The sequence below is a fragment of the Melopsittacus undulatus genome, chromosome Z, assembly GCF_012275295.1.
Source record: "Melopsittacus undulatus isolate bMelUnd1 chromosome Z, bMelUnd1.mat.Z, whole genome shotgun sequence".
Lineage (NCBI taxonomy): Eukaryota > Metazoa > Chordata > Aves > Psittaciformes > Psittaculidae > Melopsittacus > Melopsittacus undulatus.
In genome coordinates this window covers 29,045,231-29,069,298 of record NC_047557.1, presented here as the reverse complement: position 1 = coordinate 29,069,298, position 24,068 = coordinate 29,045,231, and the positions used below count along the sequence as shown (strand labels likewise).

At 37.2% G+C, this 24,068-nt stretch overlaps 1 protein-coding gene across 1 annotated transcript in view; it reads left to right on the top strand.

Moving 5' to 3' along the window:
- The first annotated feature begins 3,455 nt into the window (after positions 1-3,455).
- RFX3 (regulatory factor X3) overlaps positions 3,456-24,068 on the top strand; it is a 119,476-nt gene continuing 98,863 nt past the window's right edge. Inside the window, exon 1 of the mRNA XM_034072859.1 lies at positions 3,456-3,575. The gene's annotated coding sequence lies outside the window, so the exon portion shown is untranslated. The remainder of the gene's footprint in view (positions 3,576-24,068) is intronic.

Here is a 24,068-nt window from a genome sequence, read left to right as displayed (position 1 = left end):
TTATGTGCATAAAGAGCCAGGGATCACCTGTTTCACAGTGGCTCTTTACAGTCAGCCTTTACAGTCTGTTCTTGACATCTTGTTCCTTCCTCATCCCTGCAAATAGTGATATTTTCCATGTCTTCTTTATCTCAGAATTGTCAACAGGGTGCCACATGGGAAACTATGGGGAATACAGGAAAGTACACTATAAAACTGTGGACAGAGAGCTTGCAGTACCAGGAGGGTACCAAACTGATGGCTTGCCAGTGATTGTCTCATCAACTTCCAGTGAGAGGATCAGACAGGGTAAAATATCATTTAAAAAGATGAAATAATTTCTATGTGGAAAAGTTATAAACTGGTCTTCATGAGAACCCAGGACTTTCAGAGCAGCATGGAATTACTACCCACGTAAGAGAAGGCCTAAGCAACAAAGAGACAGGGGCACTACTGAGCCTCCTGCACAAGGCACTGTGGCCATCTGTTCCCATCCCCAAGGTCAAACATGCAAACTGCACTGGTAGCTAAGTCAGGCTTAATAAAGGACTCTCAGTTTCTCAACTATCTGGTATAGATTTATAGAGGAACCCTGGTAGTGAATGAATGGAAAGGACATGCGACCAGCAGGTTGAGGGAGGTGATTCTCCTTTTTTACTCTGCTCTGGTGAGATCCCACCTGGAGTGACACATCCAGCTCTGGAGTCCTCAGCACAGGAAAAACACAGACTTGTTGAAGTGGGTCCAAAGAAGGGCCACAGAGATGATGAGGGTTGGAACATCTCTCCTATGAAGAAAGACTGAGATAGTTGGGGTTGTCCAGCTTGGAGAAGGTTCCAGAGAGAACTTACTGTAGCCTTTCAATACTTAGAAGTGAGCTTATAAGATGGGAACAGACTTCTTAGCAGGTGCTGCTGAAACAGGACAAGAGGTGATGGTTTTAAACTAAAGGAGAGTAGATTCAGACTGGATATAAAGAAGAAATTTTTTTATGATGAGAGTGGCAAAGCACTGGAACAGGTTATCCAGAGACCTGGTAGATGAACCATCCCTAGAAACATTCAAGGGCAGGTTAGACAGGGCCCTGAGCAGCCCAACCTTGTTGAAGATGTCCCTGCTCATTGCAGGGAGGTTGGACTAGATGACATTTAAAGGTCACTTTCAACCCAAACTACTCTATAATTCTATGACCTTGTATTTACAGGTAGAGATGCTGGCATAGACTAAACCGTTTTGCAAATATACTGACTCAAGGAAAGAATATAGATACTTATACACATATATTTTAAATTTCGGCCAAGGCCTGATTTAGGTTTGCTTTTTTTCCACACAGACACAAAATCCCATGATGAGAACACAAACCAACAACCCAGTGTTTCTATCCTTCAACTTTGTGACATTTGTATCTTACCCTATTCATTCTGCGAAGCAAAAAGCATGCCAGTGACAACTGACACTACAGAAAAGACAGTGCAGTATCAAGAAGTAAAAAAAAATTAAAATCAACACTTTCTCTGTCAGTGTCACTAAAGCTTTACCATGGAATCGAGTCACGCTGCTCTGGCAACAATTTCCTGGTAAAACCACGTGGTATCCAACACCCTTTTTATCTTCTACATCATTCATATGAAATTCAAGATTGTAAGAAAACACAAATTCTCAAACCTTTCAACATGTTACCAGCTAACTACAACTACCTGAATTTGCTGGACAGAATAAAAGATGTTTATCAAAATATCTTCTACCTTTAAATGAACAACTTGAATACATTGCTATGTATTATTATTACAATAGGTTGCTTACAGTTGTACCTTATCTTAGTGCTTCTTGATTGACAAGGCTACTATTGCAAATAAGTGTGAGCTATTAAAACACACAGACATCACTGAGGTTGAAGATGCAATACAGCAAATTACTAGTTTAGCTTTTCAGGAAGATCAGGTTTCACAGTAGGAAGTAGTAAGACTTCAACTGTAGAAGTGCAGAGTTTTATTAATTCAAGATTGTTCTGTCACAGACTTAGAGCTCCATCAGTTAAGACTATTTTTATACACTTACAGATTTTTCAGGATTTTTTGGTAAACGGTTATTACGGCTATGATGGTTACATGGAGCCCTGAAAATCACAGTAAACTATAATCAATATTTTGCAAACACTTCTGTGGTATGTAAGAGCAATTTAAGTCGATCTGTTCCTGTAGGGACAGGTGTAGTAGAGTGCTCGTAGGGTACGTGAGACTAATGTCAGGTACGTACAGCTACAGGTATGCAAAAGGTGTTGAGATTGTTAAACCATATGCTGGTAACAGAACATGTGACGATACAGACCAGCACACAGGAAGCAGTCATGATAGAATTAGGAGGTTTACATACATTACAGGCAAGCATTACTAGCTATAACAACAGCAGCTATGTACAGAGCTGTGGAGGCACTCTGCAGATTAGTAAAGAGCTGCAGATGGGGGTACACTGGGACTACAGACACTGTCGCTGCCATGAGAGCTCCAGGCATACATCCAGAAAGTCACCTGTACCGCCACCTCACTTGTCCCCCAGAAACACACCTAAAATGAACAAACACCAACTGCCACAAAGAGAGCAGCCACTTTTCACAGCTGCCTGTCAGCACCGCACCTCGGCCCCGCTATCTGCACAGGGTCGAGGGGACTGAGGCCCGTTGGCACGGCATAGCCAAGGGGATCCAAGCAAGCCACCAGCCGCCCCAGTGCCTTGCCTCGGCCACAGTGTGGCCTTGTGCCTCCTCACCGGAATATCGCAGGCGGACAGGCCCATCGCGGAGCCACACGGCTGCGTGCCCGGGTGCAGCCGTTCCTCCCGCCTTAAAATGGCGGCAGCCGGGTAGCTCCCCCACTGCCGGGGGCTCCTCGCTGCCATTTTCCGAGAGAAGGAGGCGTGGGTCGCCTGTGACAGGCGGCGGTGGGAGGGGGAGAAAAGCCGCCGCTGGGCCCCACTTCCTGCCCGTCCCTCCTAGCAGCGGTCCCCTTGCCCGCGGGCGGGCGCTCTGAGAACCCTCCAGCGGCAGGCGCGCCGCAGCCCAGCCAGCTGCTCCCCGCCAGCAGGAAGTGGCGTAAGAGGCCGGGGACCCGGCCCAGGCAGCACCCGCACGGCCACGCCCCTCGCAGCGGGCCCCGCGCCGCCACCCGCCGCCGGCAGCCCCATCGCGTCTCCGCTGCCACTGCCTCCGCGCTTCCGTCCGCGCCGGCCACCCTCGTCCGGCGTGAGAGCCACGCGAGACCCGGCCCGGCTGGGGGAGCCGCCCCCGGCCTCCCGGCGCCGTCCGTTAGGGCAGGCCCCGCCTCTTCCGGGACTCTCTGGCTGGGCCGCCGCCTCCTCCTCCCTCGCTCGCTCTCCCTTTTGTGAGTTATAGCAACCGTTGCCTTGTGAATCAAGCGCCATAGTCACCGTAGTCCTGGCGACTGTTACCCATCAACAACAACCGCACCTCTCCTGCTCCTCCTCCTCCTCCTGCTGCTGCTCCTCACCCCCTTCCTCATCGTCACCCACAACAACAACAACAACAGCCACCTCCAGCAGCAACGACAGCGGGAACACCACCACAGCCCGCCTCAGCCCAGGTGAATACGCTTGTCGGGCGCACGCCGGCCCTCCCTCCGCTCTCCCTCCCCCAGCCGCTGCCTCCCCAGTTTTCGCAGCATCCGGGCCGGGGTGCCCCCTTGGGCAGCGCCGTTGGCCTCGGAGCAGCGAGGGGTACGTGGGTCGCTCTCACGGCTCCCCTCCTTTTCCCTGCCGCCACCCCTCTCCGTCCGTCTTCCCTGTGCCTTTCCCCCCCCCCCCCCTCCTCACTCCCCGCCCCACTGTCCCTGGGTGTACTTTGCGGTTGGGTGGGGAGTGCGTTCTTGAGAGGGGCGCTTGGGATGGGGGTGTCTGTTGGGCGGGGAGGGGAGCTGGCTGCGGTGCGAAGTGAGGAGGAAGAGTGGCTTGGCGGTGATGGGAACGGAGGCACGCTTCTGGGACCTCCAGGACAATTGCATGGATGCGGTGGGTATGCATCTTACTTGGTCTTTCGTTTGCACGGATGGGGAACGTAGAAACTGGGGAACGAGGCTTCGGCCACGGTCTAAGGTTACTTACTTAAAACCCGAAAAAACCCGTGGGGAGGGAGGAAAGATGCAGCCAGACGCGGATCCTGTAGCACACCAAGAGGCAAGGGGTGTTTTTTCCTTTTTACTTACAGGGGCCTTGTTCTGATTTGACGCGACTAATTGTTGCAGATTTTTGTAAACTTGCCGTGTCTTATAGATACTCTTGTGCTGTCGATCGTATCAATCACTTTTTTTGTGCTTTATGTAGCCATGTGGTTTTTTTCTTTTATTCATAATTAATGTTGCTGCTTATTTTAGTGCAAGCTGTATTTTCTTTGTATTGTGAAGCGGTTTTCTGCTTATTCAGTACCACCCCAACCCCCCATACACACACAGAGCAGGAAGGGTTTTTTCCTTTCTACACTCCTTCTGCAGGGGATTATTTTTTTAAATGATGCTTTCATACTGCCAGTGCATGTGCAGATCTGGTTTATGCAAGTGAATTATGTTCATGTGTAGAGAATTTATTTAATTCTCCTTAAACTCTCCACAATAAAGGAAATTCAGGATATTGACTGTGAGTTTGTGTGCTGAGCAACACAAAGAAGGGAGAAAACAAGAAACAGTACTGAAAAAAAATTCTTTGTGATTTCATAATTACCACTGTATTTCAGGAGTACCTTTGGGAAAGAGGGAAGAGGCAACTTTCTACCTCTCAAGGAGCAGTAGTAGAAATTGTTATTAATAAATATGGTTTATTTTTTTTTTTTAATCCAGAATGCTTGTTTTCTTCATCCTTTTTGTGTTTGCTTATTAAGATATCAAGATTTGCATCATCAGTGATATCAAATTATACTTTATGTACTTTTAAAATTCTGTTAGATACAGTGAATTTTTTGCCATCTATTATGACAATGAAATTCTCTTATAAATTCTCCATATCCATATTGCACTCTCCCCTTAGACTTGTAAAATCATGTGTGGCAAGCTAAATGATAACTTATTTCCTTATTGCTTTATTTAGCAAAATAGGAAAAAAGATGTTCTTGGTTTTAATGTAAACCCTACATTATAATTGTATATACACTTTTTCTGGGCTTATATCTGTAGAAGCTGGTATAAAATGCAGGGTTTCTCACTGTAATTTCAGCAATAATGTATTTGTTTGTCTAGCATTTGAACTACAAATAATTATGACATGGGCAATTTTTTCCAAGCAGCTATCAAACAAAAAACATGCTAAGCTGTTAGTGCATGGTTGATATGGGTATTTCTTAGGCTAAGGCATATTGGATCTGTCTTTTTTTTTCTAATGTATATTTCATGGGCCAGCAAGAACTTAAAAAATATATTATTTCAGTAATGACCAAAGGTTTCTACATCATCATCTTTTTGTGATTTCACTCAAAGATGAAACCACTGAGTACTGATTTTCTAGGTCTTGCTGTTAAATAAGCTCTAAAGACAGTAAGAATTTTCAGTGGAACTTACAGTACTGTATTAGTTATATGGCACAGTTAAATCATAATGTATTTGTTATTTTATTTGGTAAATTATATGATTCATTGGTTGTAAAATCTTTCCTGGCCATCTACTGTTGTTGAAAAGAGAGAATACTCATTCTGCTCCATGCCTTTCTTGAGTAGCCCTCTTACAGCAGGACAGAGAACTACTTGGGATGGAATCCTTCCTAGGTGTTGAATCTCTTTGCAGAACATGTATCCAGACCTCTGGCAACAATGAAAAGTGCATGCTTAGGCTATTAGACAAACTTTCTGGTTTAACTTTGCGAGGAGATGTGTATGTTTCTTAATAAATCAGATTAAAAGTGTATGATTTTGTCTAAAACCAAAGACTTTTTTAGTACTATTTAGCCATATGTTCTTTAGAAAGTGACTGCAATTTGGTAAATAATTATGCAACTGTAATCACCTGCTTTAATGTTACAGACTTTACTGATAAAGGTATTGACTTTTTGTTCTCTCTAAAATATAGTAATTATCACAAGATCTGGATTATGTGTTCAGATTTCCTAATGCTGTCAGTTATCAAATAGCTGATGCTTGTGATGGTAACCAGTGTTTGAAAATGAGGTGACTTCTGATTTTCCCCCCCCCCACTGGTTTTCACAGCTTAGACTTTGTAACTGTCTTATTGTATTTTAACATATCCTCATGAGCCTCAATGGATCATATGCTTTATTCTGTTATTACTGAGCTAACCCTACATTGTGCTACTCTGGAGAAACCCTTTCAGTAATGTAATGTGGGTAAATGAAATGGAAATCAAAGATACAATGCTATTAAAGAGTTTAAAGTCAGACTGCTTTATCTGATAATTAGGTTTGGCTTTGTTAGCACTATCCTGTTTCTTGTTCCCACTTGTTAGGGTAGTTTGCTAAGCACAAAATTGTCTAAAGAATAAATTTTGTAATTTTTTTTTTCATTTACTAAACTTTACATTGAGAAGGAAGGCTGTTATTATTTTCTTCTCTTCTTGCTTGCAATGTAAGCAAGTATCTAAAATGCAATAATCTTTTACCAGTGCAGCTCTAGCTAATGTTTCTAGCTTCACTTTGTCCTCTTATGAAAGGTTTCCTTCCCTCTTAAGGTATTCTGAATTAGTTGTGTATTTACCTGCAGTAAAATGAACAGGTTTTGAACAATGTAAGTTGTATGACTCTTGAAGTCCTTTCTAAAAATTATTTTCAGCTGAAACAACATGTGAGTGCATCACAAATACAGAATAAAAAATAAGCTATCAGTGATACTGAAGTGTCCTTGTAGTTGGAGTTCCATTTCCAAATCAATCTCTTTGTCAAATGAATGTTATTACAATACCAAATGCAGCATGTTATAAAATTATGAATGAAATTACTTATTTTATTACTAATAATGAGAGCTGAACAATTAATGTGGCTTTTAAAATGATTTAGGCTAACGCTTAAATTAAGTTTATTTACTTATTTCTGGTAATGTTCATTGTCAATTGCAACAGGACTTCTCTTTTTCTCACAATCTACCAGTATTTTGGAAATTTAAGGAGCTGTGCATATACTGTTCGGCTGAATCTAGTTTGTTAGGGACAGATGGTTGATTTAAACAGGTGTCACTTCCAGTTCTTATGTGTTGTGTTGAGACTTCCAGAGGTTTACAAAAGACCTGCTTAAAGCAGGTGGTGATCTCTGCTTTTGTGATTAGGAAAATGTACTTTTGTAGGAAATTATTTTCTCGGTGAGTAGGAGTGTTACAGTAGTTAACATGTCATATCAGAGTTTGAGAGGTGTTCTATATAGTATAATCATGTTATTTTTTTAATTCTGTTCTCACTGGACTTTTAAAGAGATGTGACTATTTGGGTGTGAAATTTCGCAGTTTGCAATTATGTGATATAGTCCTAATAACTTGCTTTCTTTCAAAACCAGGAGCAGATATATTGCTTGATGTAACTTTTTTTTTTACTGAATTACCTTTTTTTTCTTAATGTTTGACTTTATTTTTAATAAAAATGACCTATTAAGAGCATAGGATAAATTTCAAACTTTGTTTTCCCATATTAGCACACCTGCAGTTTTCCTTTTTTAAAATTATTTTATTCATTAATAGTTATAATTTCCCCAGTTATAAAACATTTTAATAGAAACGATGAGATTGAAATTTAATTTCTAATATGACTTAGGCATTTTTTATTTCTAAGGGTTTCTTTTTTCTTTTTTTTATAATAATGACTGGTGTTTATTCATAGTTGTTTTCTTTCTAATAGATGCACCAGAGGGTGCTATGCTATTTGAAATACAAAAAGGAAAGAAAATCCTAAAAAAATCTTTCTTTCAATTACACTGGTAACATATATGTGATTTGAGTGTATCTTACTTATTTTTTTCCTGCTTTTTTTTCTGTTCATTGCAATATATCAAGCTCCCTGTTTTGGCAGTATTATGCTAAAAGGCATGTGAGAAATTGGCTGTTCATAGCTGAGTACGTCTGTGTCTGTAGGTACATATATAAACACACACACTTAAAATACAATCCCTGTTCATTAAAAGAGAACAAATATTTATATGTAAATTATGGCTATATAGCATATAGCTGAAATAGTGTATGCTTACTGAAGTAAATTACTGCTCATCTGAAAAGTTAGATGAACTTACTTGAGAAACATGTGTTCTGGAGTGACTTACTGTATGTTATATTTTTCATTTATAATCTGTGTTCGTATTTTATGTAACGCGTACATTTATAACTGAATTCTTTTTAAAAAATGATTGCTGTTTATAGTTGTTTTGTTTTTTATTTGTTGCTGGAATTCTTTCTGGTTGAAACTGAGGTTGAAGTTTACCTGTTTACTTCCAAATTGCAAAAGACACATGAGCTCTAGTTGATTAGGATAGGTATCTTTCTCAATTGATCATCAGTTACGGGAAAGAAAAAAAAACAAAACAACAAACCCACTAAAACCCTCAACCCCCCCAGAAAACAAAACAAAAGAAAAACCAGCATCAAAATAGTATCCTCTACATATTTGAGTACTGCTGTATTACATTGCAAAAATTTCTCTATATGTTTATGAACCTAACAGATTAGAATTTAACTGTTGTAACTTCTGTAGCTTAATAATGTCTATTGTTTTTCCATACACCATAAGATTAATAAGGTAATGTTTCTTTTGTGCATGTGGATAATGATGTCTAGTGCAGTACAATTTTCCATTGCAAGCATGTGAAAAGGTGCAGGTTGTTTTTTCTGTTCCACCGTGGTAAATTGCTTGTCTTTGGTTTCCTAGCTTCAGGTATAGTGGCCCAAAATCAAAAGGCAGTGAATGGACTATACTATCGTTTGTATTTAAAAGAAAATAATAATAAAAAATAATTCCTATGTTGCATTTTTAATACATTTTAATGAGGCTTGGAAGTTTAAATTTTGGCAATTCAGACTTCCTCTGTAAATCTGTAACTTCTGACCTGTCTTACTTGTTTAAATTCTTCAGTGGCATCTGTAACAACGCTGTGGGAACACCAAAGATTGTATATTAATTGCAAAATTTGAGTGATTTTTATTCATTCATTGATAAGAAGAAAAAATACCTAGCGTGACTTTTAAAGATCATTTCATCCACTTGTGGACCCAGTACACTGAGTATATGTTATCTTCTTAGATTTTCTTGGAAGAAAGAGTTTCTTTAGTTCTTTCATTTTCATCTTATTGAAATCTTATTTCAGATAGGTTTATAAGGTCTTTGAGGCAAGAACCATGTATTTCGATTTTGTTCAGGATTTGGATGCTACCACTACAACTAATGACTCATAGCTGCATTTATTGTGGATTTGCCAAGTAAATGGAGTCTCTCTTCTGTTTTATTACCTTGTGATAATTAATCTGTGTTTTCTCTACATACTACCTCAGGGATGTTTTCTGAGCACTTAACCTCGCTGTAGTTAAATCGTACAACATTGCAAAGTAGAAATAGAAACAGGCAAATCTGTTAAAAGCTTCAGTATGTCACTTTTCAGGTGTCATTGAAGCACTTTAGTCTGCTTCAGTCAAGGTGTTGTGTTTTCTTGTTTGATTACTTCTTTTTCTGTGTTGCTTACCTATACTTCCCTTATGAAGGACTGAAGAAACGTAATGGCATTCTGCGCCAGAAGAACATACAATACAGTTGTTAAGGTTATATATACCTATGTATTATGCTTATGTGGAACTGAAATTCAGAAATACGTATTTAGCTCCAATAAGCTAGTTCATGTCTGCTGAATTTTCAGATGATGCATTTTACATTGTTTCCAGAGTAACTTTGGTCTAATTTTTTCCTCCTCTTGCACCACACCACCTCTACCTCCAGTGTACTAAAATCCAAGGGGTGAAAGGGAGCACTGTTTGGTTACGTAACTCCCTTAATCCGACAATGGTATTGCATATTTGTAGGCTATCTGAAAGGTTTGCTTGCTAGTGTATTAGATGACCAGGATTGCCAATTTGAGCTAGTGTCTTTCAGTGTGATCTGCTGAAGATTGTCCACAAAGTATTTACAAAGACTGCTATTGGTCTGTGTAGCCTCATCTATACAAAATGAGATTCTATCACCTTTTTTTCTTTCATATCTCTTGGTAGCATTCTGCATTGTGAACAGCTGAGAGTGCATTTTGACAGTCCAAGTCTTAGATGAGTTGAACTACAAAAAAGTAACTAGTATTTATTAGCGAGGACTAAGTGTACTCATTAAAGGTAGGTGAAAGCAAAAATAACAAATTAATTGTAATACTCTTGCCATTGAAACAAGGGGTAGATGTCAAGATTTCTGTCTTCATGTTAAATGTCTGAAATGTGAAGATTCACCTTCTGTTTAACTGCTGCAAAAAGTTTTCAGACTTCTCCATCTAAAGCTCCAACTACTTTTCTGCGCTCTCTCTCCCTCCCCCTTTACTCTCCCCATGTCTGTGCTGTATTCTTACCTCTTCGATATTCCATATTTTACATGAGAAGGAGAGACAGTAGATGTACAGGTTTAATGAAGGCAGTTATTTTCCTGCTCCACATTCTTGTTGAGGAGTTCTTCCATTAGGAAGGATATGTGGTTGTACACAAAGGATTGTTAATTTGTATTTCTGGGTAAGTTTTTATGTGCTATGTTTATTACGGTGATTCAATGTTAATGGCTTTGGGTCTCCTTGAGAATTTGTAAAGAAAATAAACTTGCCTTAAAAACTACTTGCTTTAATTAAAAACCTGTGCTTGCTTTTTAAAATCTGTTTTTTTTTTTAGGAAAAGAGTTGTTCTATAATCACTATTTAAAAACTAAATTTACTCACAATTTCTAATTAAATACCCTAAATTAATGATCAGATCACATACAGTTTACAGTTAATTTATAGGAAGTTCATGTTTAGATATCTATAGGTCTACAGACTATTATGCCCATTTATAAAATTAACATATGATTTATGAAACCTATTTAGATCACTTCTGCAGAAAAGGTCTGCTTGGATGCATTCCTGTGTAACCTGCTCTAGGTGGCTCTGCCTTGGCAGAAAGGTTGAACTAACTGATCTCCAGAGATCCATTGCAGCCCTCACGATTCTCTGATTCTGTGAAGGTCTGACTGTATTCAAAGTTACATTAGCCTTGGCTGGTGAGGAGCAGTTGAACTGCCTACATAGTAGCTGATTTACCAAATTAACTGTTAACCGTGAGGTGAAACTGATGTCCTACTTTGTTGAACATTTGTAGCTAAAGTCATGCCCACATGTTGGTTTGCAATTAGTATTTAGTTCACTCCTATTTCATTTGGCCCACTCTGTGTTAAAACACTTCAGCTGAGTTGCAGTGTGCTAAAGAGCCAGTAAATAACACTACCATATTTATTTTATTGTTTGGTGTCAGATTTAGTAAATGTAAAAGGTAGAATCCAGCAGATTTTGAACTCTGAAGAGTTGATTCTGTGTAATAATAGTAACAATACTGTGTAACTTCTAGGAAGACTTATTATTTGGAAAGGTCTTCTGTAAGCTATATCATCCTTAGGGTTGTTTTAGGGATTAAAACATGCTTACTTTTAGAATAGAGGTATGTATCACGGAAGTATGGCTGCATTCCCTTATTCTATGGAAATCCTCTTGTGGTCAGATTTTGGGGTTTGAAGTGAGACAATGAACTGACATGAAGCTACATGGTATTGTCTCCCAGGTGCTTTCCAACTGAAAGTTGTCCTGAGTTGCTCTCTGAGTTTTTCTCCAGCTCTCTGAAACTCCTTTGTACTGTAAGGAGCATAACCCTGACATGGTATTTCCAGGAACAGTAGCGGGCAGATCAATTTGTAGAGGTTTTGGTGCACTGGATGTGGAATTATGTGGAGATAAGAAAGGCTTAGTGCTTTCCAAACCTCAAGCTGGATCGCAGAATTCAGATTTTGTAATTGAAGTACACTTCACTAGTGAACTTGTGCCAAATTAAGGGCAAGTTTTATTTGCAATAGACTGAGAATTAGAATTGGTCATACAAAGCAGTAGTATAATTTATCATGCAAGCAGTGATTCTGTTTTGTGAAACAGAGCTTCTCCTCGTATTTTAAAGGTTGTGGTTTTGTGTTGGTTCACTTGCAGCTGTTTGGTGCTTGGTTTTCCATGCTGTTGTTTCAAGTTATCCAGATGGTCAGTAGTCGGAGAGCCTAACCTTATGAATTTATGTGGTCTGGATTATTCAGAATTCAATTACCATCTTATATTAGTAGCTGTCTGGGGAGGCTGATCTTACTAAGATTTAAATTTCAGATACTAAAATGACTTGCCATGATCCTGATATGAGCCACTGAGTTAAGTTTTCTGTCTTTAATGGGGTTTGAAGGTGTTCAGTATCTTCAGTGCTTGTCTTTTCTATAGTATAGATTTTTTTCTGATTGACTTCTGAAGAAACTGACATTTCTTGACTTATGGGAAGAGCTAGACACAGGATCATAACTTGTGTGGTGACTAACTTTAATCATTTAAGAAAACATAGTCTTCATGTGGTCTTGAGTCATAAATTATGCATCACAATCCTATTTCAGATAGCTGAGATGAAGGTGAATTTTAGGAGTGCTTTGCATGTGGAAGGCATGTGCCTTTTAAGGACTCCTGCTGCTTGATTTGAGGATGATGTACTGGCTTAAATGACTGAGACCTGGGACAACCCAGTGCTGTAAATCTCAGCAGCTTTTTATGACTTGTGTCCTCAACGCAGTCATAAGCTTGGGATACTCAATAGTTCCTGTGTCAGCATAGTTGTGCTGTTGGTTACATGTTACAATTGAAGGATGGTTTCTCTTTGGATGAATTTCTTGAAAGCTCAACATCAATAGGCTGGCCATCTATAGCTTACTGAAGCAAGATTAAGCTGGAGCTAGCAGTTTGTTGTTTTGTTTTGTGGGTTTTTTTTTGTTTGTTTTTGTCTTTTTTTGTGTGGGGGTTTTTGTTTGGGTTTTTTTTTATTTAGTTTGGGATTTTTTTTTGTGTGTTTTTTTGGTTTTTTTTTTTTTACCTGTACTGAAAATACCTAATGTTTTTATTAAAGTATAAAATTTTCTTCTCACACCTTATACTATTGGAAAAGGTATAATGTCCAAAGCAGAAAACCAGATATATCTGAGAGGAGATTAAAAGTTAAGTTTTGGTCATCTACAACAAAGAAAAGAGTGTGCGTGGGAAGTTGTGACCAGAAATGCTAATGTACATAGTCCAAATCTGTTGTATAGGAAGGGCAACATAGCAGGATTTGGCCATTAAAAATGGCTTGAAGTTGTAATTGGATGTTAATAGTGGGTATAGATAAGTTGATTGATAATATGTAAAGTCCTCTAATAAAATTAGCTGTGTCATCTCCATAAAACAAGCTGCCTAGTCACAAGTGTAACTGTTTTATAGCTCTGCTTCTGAACTCTGAAAGTGATCTGCTTTCATTGGCTAATACTTATATTCTGTTTTAAAAAATATGTTTATTCTACATGAAGTACTTGTGTCTTTCATGTACTGATTCAAAATTTTTTACATACTCTAGATACTGCATTTAACTTCATAGTATGGAAATGGTGAAGTTTGCCATAAACCCAAAGGAACAGAAGATGCTTAGGGCATTCAGTGCTGTGTCCTTTGGTTGGTTGTTTTTTTTTTTTTTCTCAAAGAGCAAAAGATATGTGGCAGATAATTTCATAGGAATAAGAATCATATAGTAGGGCATCACCTTTTAATCTAGGTGGTTCAAATGGAGTTACATTATGGCAGTGGGTAAAATTGGTGGTTTTGCACATCTCTGACTGTTATCATACTATTTATGTATAAAGTGTATTTTCTCAAGTAGTCTGTTAGCACAGATTGTTAGAAAGTGCATCTTCTCTTACAAGAAATGCGTATATTATTTGTTATCATCATGGGTTTTTTTTTGTGCTACTTGGTGAAATCTAGTACAAAAGCTGTCACTGAAGAAAGGATTCTACTTTTACAGTAATCTACTTACCAGAAGGGAGAGGAATACCCACCCTCTGCAGCTGTTCTAGGTCTTCACAAGACCCTCAGACAGTAGTCTGTAGACTATGGGCTTGGGGACAGAGTGGCTGGAAAGCAGTGCTGTGGAGGAGGCCCTAAGGTCCCTGGCTGGCAGTAAGCTGAGCATGAGTCAACAGTGTTCCTTGGTAGTAGAGAAGATCAGCAGTATTTCTTGGGGTGTATGAACAAGAGTATAGGAAGGGAAATGAAGGAAATTATTATCCCACCCTTCTCTGGACTTACTAGGCAACATCTACATCCATGTTTAGTTTTGCCCTCACCATCCTGCCATTACGTGAAAAATGTTGGTAAACTCGAGTGTAGCAGAAGGCAACTAAGATAGGAGCTGGAAGAGCAAATGTCTGGGAGTCTACACTGAGGGACCTGGGCTTCCTCAGTCTGGAGAAGAGCTTCATGGTCCTAACAGCAGCTTTGCCTAGTACGCAAGAGATCATCAAGAAGATGGAGCCAGTTTTTCACAGTGGTGCATGGTGGAAGGATGAGAGACAATGTTCCCAAGATAAATCAAGAGGTTTATACTGGAGATAAGGAAAATCCTTTTGCCCATGAGGACAGCCCAACAGTGCAGCTTGGGCCAAGCAAGGTTTTGTCATCTCTGTCCTTAGAAATTTTCAAGCCCTGACTGGATAAAGCCCCTCGGATGCCAAGTCTGAGCCTTCTTTGGGAAAGAAGTTTGACTTGAGAGCACCTGAAATCCTTGGCAACCTGAATGATACTATGGTTTTACTTGTGATTCTGACTTTACAGAAGTTCCTAGGCTGTAATTAGTTTGTCATCTTTTTCATGTTGGTCAGTTCCTTTTCTTATGCCTGCAACTGAATCATCATTTCTGGAGGTAAAAGAGGAGTAATAGTATCTAGAGCCAAAATCACAAAATAGTTGTCTGAGACATATCACAAAGATATCATTTGAGTGCCCAAGAGATGATCTCCCTAAGAACACAGAACTCTTATGTTCCTTTTTCCTTCAGTGCATTACTACAGTTACGTTATTTTGGTACAACACTTTATGCTCTGGATTTCACAAACTTAGGACTGGACGTAGACAGTCCATATATTCCATATATGAAATAGTTTACAATGAAACCTTGAGAATTCTCACTGGAGCCCTGCAGCAACAAAAGTAACAACAGTATAAAAAACTGCAATAGAAGGAAAACAAATTTGTTAGTCTCTTAAGGAAAAGGCAACTATGGATCTAAAAACCAAGATGGAAAGACCTTGGGTGAATACATGGCAAAACCAAACCCCAGTTGTTGATTTCTGTGGACTTTTATTTGTGTGTATTTGTTAGGGTTTTAATTTGCATTTCTTAATTCTTGCATTGTAGCAAAACAGGAAAATGAAAACTGCAAGCAAAATTTCATTGGATTTTATTTAAAAATTTGATATTTCTTTGCTTCATGGAGAGCAGCTCATGGGTATTGACAAAGCATTCTGTTCTTTGCTGACTGGTTTGTAAGTGCTATTCAAGAAACAAAGGCCAGGAATCTGAAAAGTGTTGTGCTTCTTGGGGAGGGGGGGGTGTTGGTGGTTGTTTTTTTTTTTGTGTGTGTGTGTTATTTTTTTATTTCTTCGTATTTTTGCTTTGTCTTGTTTGCATGTTTTGGGTTTGGTGTTTTGGGCTGTTTTTTTGTTCTTTGTGTGTGTGTGTGTTTTTTTGTTTTTTTTTTTCTTTTTTCCACTGGTAATGAGGATATCTAAAATACTTTCCATTCAGATGATCGTTTCTGAGCCTCTGCAAGGAGGTGTTTGTTTAGAGAAAAATGTTTCTTTAATCATGTGGATGCAAATTTGAAATGAATAGCAATGATGGAAATGAAGAGCAATTGTGTGAGGAAGTGTATATGGCAGTAACTACTATTGATGAAAGTATTTTTGTGATCAGTACTTCTATTGATTGTACCGGCTCTGGTTTGGTTTGTTTTTTGGCTGTTTTGTTTTTTTTTTATTTTTGTTTTGTTTTGTTTTGACTGGGGTTTGGTCACTTTGGGGCATCCAAATGCCAAAGTCCATAGCAAAATTAATGTATCTCTTACTGTTGTTCAACACAGCTTGAAGGATAAGCAGAGATATATTTATATAGTACTAACTGTGATATAATCTTGATACTCAAAAGTTGTACCAGAAAGTAATCTCTTTATTTCAATTCAGATATTTTATTTTTGTCTGAATCAAATTTAGTGAATAAGGTGTAAACAAGCAAATGCATTATTCAGAACCTGCATTTTGATTTTATTCATGAGTTGTTAAACTTACCTCCCTCGAATTTGAGAATTTCAGTGGAAGCGGGACATAAGATTTCCATAAAGCATTTGCAGTGCATTTTTTCTTGGGAAACATCCTTTTCCAAGTTGAACTAAATAACTGAATGCACCATGAAACTTGAAATGTCCTAAAAGATCTATCACCATAACATAATCATTGCTTTTTTCAAGTATCTCTATTCTACTGTGCTTGTCTTTAAGAACATTCCTGTCAAGTAGGGTACATACCTGAATTTTGCAAGTGATTAAAATGAAAGCCAAGAAAATTTCTGATACAAATTTTCCTAAGCAAAACCATGAGCTTTGAAAAGACGATTAAGTAGAGTAATATTTAGTGTATCTCAGAAACTACATAAGTAGTATTGAGTATTGGTATTGTATGTGTCATAGTTTAGATATTTATGTTCCTGTATGATAAAGGAGATAGCTCATGGTATCCATTTAATAATGTTAATTGTTACTTGGCAATTATGAAAAACAGTGAAATTATGAGAGTTACATAGTCATAGATTTTTATTTTAAGACTTCGATATCAAATTCAGTTTCTGCTGTTCATGACATATACCTTTAATAAATATTGTCACTGAACATTATATTTGCATTGTTTTCTTATTCTGTATATGTGCAGTAGGGTGGAGCCTAATAAATCTTACTAAATAATTATAGAAATCGGTTAACATCTTTCATTAACCTGCCTTTCAAAAGTAATGTACATAAAGGATTTTGTCAGATATTATGAAAATTTCTGTTAGGAATGTACTGTAACCTTAAAAGCTAGAAAGCAAGCAAACAAACAAACAAATATGCTTCAGATCCAGTTGTGCAATTACTGATACTGCATTTGCATTGTAAGTACAATAGCCATAAACATAGTGATTTGTTAACGATTCACTGTTGTACAGTACTAGATTGATTAATCATTTATTTTTTTAGAATTAATATACTTTTCCTAATTTTATGTCTGTGTGACTGTGTTTTTCAGTATTCACTACTTTATTTGGATTTTACACTGTACTTTCTATTTTTTCTATCTTGCTGATTTTTCTTTTGAGGGGCAAAAAAGGTATGCTGGATAATCCTAGCTAATAAGCACCATTATGCATGCTTTTATTTCACAATTTCATGTTTTCACATGCTTTCTAAAGTCAGTCTTAGCTAAGAGCTTAGAGAACTGTTTCAGAGAGAAATGCAATATTAAGTAAGGAGGATTTGATAATTTCAGGATATAATTTGTAAATATATGGCTGTAATCTAAACGCAAATGTTGGGGTGGTTGGTTTTAAGTCACGCATGGAACAAAACTAAAAAGATGTATTTCCATCCAGGAAATACAAGTTAAGACTTTGTTCAAATCACTGTCTTAGGTTGGAAGACTCTTAGGCTGGAAAAGCAGAACAGAATGCACTGTTTGCAACTGTCTTAACTGCAAGGTGGACAGAAAGCCATGTGCGAGTTTTTTGGCATGTTTAACAGTTTTTTGGTTTATTTCTGTGTGTATGAATTTGTGTATATTTTTACATTGAAAATATTTCATGATTTTGTGAGACACCAAAATCAAGCTGCTTTTCTCCCCTCACTCCCACCCCATGATAATAAAAAGTGGCTTGTGAATAAATGTATGCTTGTGAAAGCTAACATACTGGAAAAAGTCATATGAGAAACAAGGTTAAAATGAGTATCTTAAATGTTGTCCAGTGTGATACTGAATTTCAATCATGTTTGGTAAAATAATATTCTTACAGTAAGAGCATTTCTTTGTCATTGCTTCCAACAGAATACATTTCTTATGTATTTCCTGTAGAATTACTGGATTTGCTCTTCAGTGTGTATTGCTTAAAAAGTAAAGAAACATCTGGATAAGCACAATAAAATATTAGTCACCCCATAAAACTATACTCGGATCCTTTTATCAGTTACTCTATGTCTTTTTTTTTTAAATATTCTTTTACAAAGCAGAATGAGATTGATTTCTTTTGAGCTAACTTTAATACATTATTAGGAGAATTATAATTTAATTTTAAAATTACTGTACTTTATATAAAAAGTAAAGTGGTAGGTTTTTACAGAGATACGAAAGATTCAGGCGGCAGTGGGGCAGGGTGAAGGATATCTTTAGGACAGAAAGCAGTATTTTAAAATCAGATAGCTTCTTCTAAATGTGTGTACCCAATTTTGTAATTTGTTTGTTAATACTTGTTTGAAAGTTTTCTTTCTGAAGTATATATACTTAAAGATTGATTGTTCATTTTCTCTTATTTCCTTTTCTTTTTCCTAGACAGGAAATTAAAGTATACATCACTCTTTAAGTCTCCCTTCATGTCAACATTTTTTCCTCTATGATGTTCTTTTTTTCTGCCATACTATATTATCATTGATGGCAGTAATCATCACATATGAACATAATCTGTTCATATATGTTTTGTAATTGCAGTTGTATTTTCAATATTCTTTGACGCTTGTTTTTGTTATTAAGCTGCAGTTCAGTATCCACTGTTCAGCTGGTTTTCACCCTCCCCACCCCGTTCCTTGTGGATGCCTGGCTTGCATGTGGTTTAATATTTAACAGTTTACCTGAGATAATTGGCTAGGACAAGGCTGCTAAGGATCATACATTGCTGACATATTGCTATCCCTACAAGGCTGGATTGTACAGACAACCTATGGCTACTGATCTCTGCTTCCAGGGTCTGATTGATTTTTTTCTTTGCCAGCAGCCACTTTGCTTTCGTGTTTGCCAATCTCTAGTTTTCTCTCAGGGTGCTTTAGTCTACTTCATATCAATGTACACAAAATTGAGACTTAAAAGATATATTCTGAGGAGCATTCTTTTTAACCAATTTTATATAATTGGAAAAACTATGTATTGAGAAGTTCAGAATCTCCTTCTTTTACCAGCAACCTGAGAACAGGTGAATCTCCAGACTTTGGGGAAAAAAAAATTACTGAGTGTAGGAGTTATTTGGGTTTTGTTTGGTTGCTGGCTGTTTTTGTTGTTTTGGAGTTGAGGTTGGGTTTTTTCTTTTGTTTTGTTGTTATCTTCTCTGCCTTTTTTTTTTTTACTTTTTTTTTTTTGAGCTCATTTTGAACTTTTCAAAGTGTTCTCACATGAAACATACTAAGATTTTTCTGCAGAGCCTATTGATACCTGCTGCCTTTGTGGAATGACAAAGCCTAGCTCCCATAGCTAATAGGGCTGACCAAGGAGCTGCTGCTTGCTTGAGTTTGTCACAGTCTGTCCTCAAAAGCATTCATACAGTCCTCCAAAGCAATTGAAAGCTAACCTTTGAAAAATCTGTGTGATTAATCTCAGAGTATCATAATTTGTTATGGTCTTCACAACCATGATTTTCTACACTTATTTCCACACACAGTTACTTCTTGTTCACCATTTTGAACGCTTTCTCCACAGTAGCTTTTAAATATATAATCTTCAAGATACTAGCTTGGTATTGCTAAGTTCAAGAAAAACTGAGGTTTAGGATTTGAAATGTTCAGACTGAGTAATTCATGTTCAGTTTAGAACTCTTCTTTAATGGAATGGGAAGCTGTATGTTAGAGATTCAGGTTTCTTTAAGAATTGTTCTGGATTCTCCCAATCATTTATATTTTTCTAGTGGTATACATATTCATAATCCTTTATATGTGATAAATTTTAGTCAATTTTTGTATTTGAGTGCATTATCCATACACAGAGGTATGAAGATTTTCTTTTTATAATTTACAATCATAATTTTCATTTAACTTCAGAGTATATTATTTCAATAATGTTATTGTGTCAATATTCAGACTATGACTTTCATTAAGATAATGACAAATTAAAGTTTTCAGTGGAACTGTAACAGAATTAGCTTTGTTACTGTTTATAGAATATACTAGTCTTATTTAAGGTCATCCTTTTATGTTCTGAGATATGAGAAGAATGCCATCTCCTTTCATGTAATTTGTTATAATACTATAAAAATTCTCATTTAAATTTTGCCAAAATTTTTAGTAACAGATAAAAATACATTAATTTTGCAGCCCTTTGTAAACAAAGTGAAAGGGCATAGTTTTTATTTCTGTATGGTCACTGTTCCATACCACTTGGTCTTATGTCCTCCTGTTATTTCTGAATATGAAATTTGCCGCTCTCATAATCCTGAAAATTTAATACCTATTGCAAATAATAAGTGATGTGATTGAACGGAAGAATATAGTTTTGATAAATTAAGATACTAAGAATGCATTAGATTTCAGTAAGAATTGTAAACAATTTGGAGAAACATACCTACTCTATTGTAAGCAAAAGATAGATTTATTATTGTAAATTTCAAAGACTTCCGATCACTCTGTATGGTCATGGTATTCTCTATATTAGGGGTAATCAGGTTTGGGCCCGCAATGTGTCTGCTTTTTTCTTGTCTACAGTTCACCAATTTTACAATAATTTTGAGGATATATGGACAGTGTCTTCAAAAGTGGTTTTGATTCTTTTTAGGTTTACAGCAGGAAAGATGAGATTCTCAGAAAGCTGAGAACTATTAAGTTATATGCATTAATTCCAGCCTGTCTTCCCTGCTTTTCACTATTAGCTTTCACTTGTGTATCAGCTCATGGCTGTTCTTCTACACATACTTTATACCCGTTTTCCAGATAACTCTCTTAATGTGCTTGGCCTTTTACAATCACTGATTCTGCCTTTGGTTATTGTCTTCCACTTTTTCATTCTGCTTCCATATTAGCTGTGGGAGTGTTTGGGATAAAGAAACAACAATTTCTTAATTATTCACTTTGGGACTAAACACCTTAATGAATTTGTAGGAAAGCAGTTTGGGAGAATCATAGCTTCAGAGTGGTGTCTTCACTGACCTAAGTGTATCATGTCAGAAATCTGTATGTGGAAGATGATTATGTGATCAATTTGTGCATATTTAAACAGAATCTCCGGAGAAGTTTGGCATGTATGTATTTCAATACATACAGGCAAATAACTTTTTTCCCTCTATCTTATTCTTAGCATTGCTGAAAACTTTGATCTTCTGAAACTACTTATGGGTGAGAGGAACTGTGCATCAAAAGATATATATGTATTTTTTTAAGATACAGTAAAATGAGAACTAGTATAATGGAAAATGTATAAAAAAGAGAAGCATGGATAATAACATGTATGCCATTTAGTTTAGATGGCAGGATATATGTGTATTTCATGGATGAAGCAGCTGTTTTGTATAGGTATGTTTATATAAATTTACATGTACAGTATATGTGTATGCAGATTGACTGTGTATGTATGTATATTATGTATGTAGAATCAAGTGTAGTCCATCAACGTTAAGTGATTTGACATCTGGAAGAAACTGGTGGAAGACTGCAGAATCCCTACTGCCATGCACTGTTTCTGAAGGCTGAAGCAACCTTTCTTAAATGACTTAGGTTTTTTTGCTTGTAGTAGTAGTGACAGCTTACCTATTTCATGTAATTAATTTGAATTCTTTTGTCTGAACAGGAAACACAGGGAAGCAGTTCTGTGTGTGTTTCCTCCAGTATAATTCTGGTGGTAGTGAACTATATTTTAAGAATAGGAATTCTAGCGTTACGGGAGACATTAACTTCTTAAATCAGATTTGTAATGTAGGACTATCTCCTAGAACTAATTTGCTACTTGCTAAGGGAACATTCAGCTTTCACAGCTTTCTTAAAAGGCCAGTCCTACAGGTGAGCTATCTTCTATAATAAAGGATGGAGGAATGCTAGGCTTGGTGTTAAGCTCCTTGTGGCCAGATTCTGGTCAAATCTCTTTTACTCTCGAGCAGTCAGTGAAGACAACCAGGGTGACTCAGCTAATTTGACAAATGAAGGCTCTATTCTTTTTTTTGTAAACAGAACCTTGTTGTCCGTAAGCGTCGTTTGCTTTGGCGATGTTAACTTATGAAAGGTTGCTTAAGGAAAAATGGTAGATGGATACAGCTTTGGATCTCTGCTGTCTTTGTCAAAGTCCAAGATAATTAAAGGACCAAGCTGGAGGAAATACAGCTTACTTGGTTCTGGTGTTGCAAAGCAACTTATTCTTGGGTGCAGGCTGGAAGAGCCTCAGATTATTAGAGTGGAGAAAAGCAGTAATATTCAACTCTTCTGCCTGTCATTTCTTAACCATTCTCCAGTAAATTTACAAAAATACTGGCAAAAGAATCTGCAGACATGTATGTAGATGTCTCGTTTGGCTTGCATAATATGTAAAGGTGACGGACACACAAAGGCAGAAAGTAGTTTGACTGCAAAGTCTTAAATTTGTAGGCTTGTTGGACATCTGTTGCAGAGAATAAATACTAAGTATAATTGTGCTGTTTGAAAGTTATTTTTAGTTGGGTTTTTTTTGTTTTTTTTTGTTTTCTCAAAAGTTCTGCCTTATGATCCAGATTATGAAGCCTAATGAATTGTTCTGTCAAAGTTTATTGTAAAATAGCTTTGCAGACCATGTTGTGCAACTCCACTTTACTAGGTTTTGAAAGTTAGACTTTGAAGGGTTTTGAAGTTCCCAGATTTTAACTTGGGGAGCTGGGGGTTGACCGAGGAGAGTGTTAATGTATTTAAATAAATTGGTTAGAGCCATAAGAGAAGGCCTGTGGTGTTTTCAATGCTTTTCAGCCTGAAAGTGCTGCATAACCCTTTTAGGTTGCATAGCAACAGGCTCCTAGCAACCACAGTAGATTGAATTTCCAATAGTGAGCAGGCCGGATGTAATAATAAAACAAGAGTACAAACAGTGGTCATGGTCTTCTTTTCATAACAAACTAGTCTGAATTTGGGAAGATTCTCTTTCTCAAAGTGGCAAGCCTCTTTGCAAAATGAAGGCACTTTTGGAAACTTGTGGTATGGAAACCCTGACAAAGCTAGTTAGAATGAGTGACTCTGAAGTCTAGTAGTTTGAGACACAGCAGAGAACAATAAAACACTGAATTGAGTTATCAAGGAAAGAGAATATTTAATACTCTCTATAAATAGCTTGTAAATCTCAACTTCTTGTATAAATTGATCTATACTAGAACTCCATAGAAGTCCCTAGTTACACAAGTAGATGCATATTATGGAAGGAGTATGTTTGATCACACTTGAATTGATGAAGTTTAAAAGAGACTTCCCCAAAGAAGGTTACTCTCTAACTGGCTACAATTTGCATTTGTAGTGTCTATCTTTGAAGTATATGGTATCCACTACTACTGGAGAGTGGATACTAGTTATTGTAAGGCTTTTCTAAAGTCAGTGTTTGTTATCTTCCCTTGATTTAGCTATCAGATACTGTGCAGAAGTTCTCTTCTTCTTTTTGAAGATATATATTGGTACAAAAATCTATGTACAAAGATACTGTTTTGTAAGATACACCATGAACTAGCTTATTTTAACTGATTTGAATTCTAACGTGTTATTTAGAAAAGTTTGGAAATGTCTTGTGAAGATAGTATAAAAAAGGGATAGTGAATAAAACTGAGTAAGTGTCAGGCAAGTTTATTTTATGTCGTACCAATCTGTCAGAATTTCATGTTTTCAAGAACTGTTGTATATGAAAGGTAGAAATATATAAGCAAGCACATGATTTGGGATGAGAGACAGAAATTGTCTCGCAAAATAGTAATAGATATAATTCTGGAGAATTACATTTATGTCTAAAGATTTTGACCTGGCTAACAAAGTTGAAAATTGAAACACTGATTGTTAAGCAGTGATGTAGATCTACATTAGATAAACACCC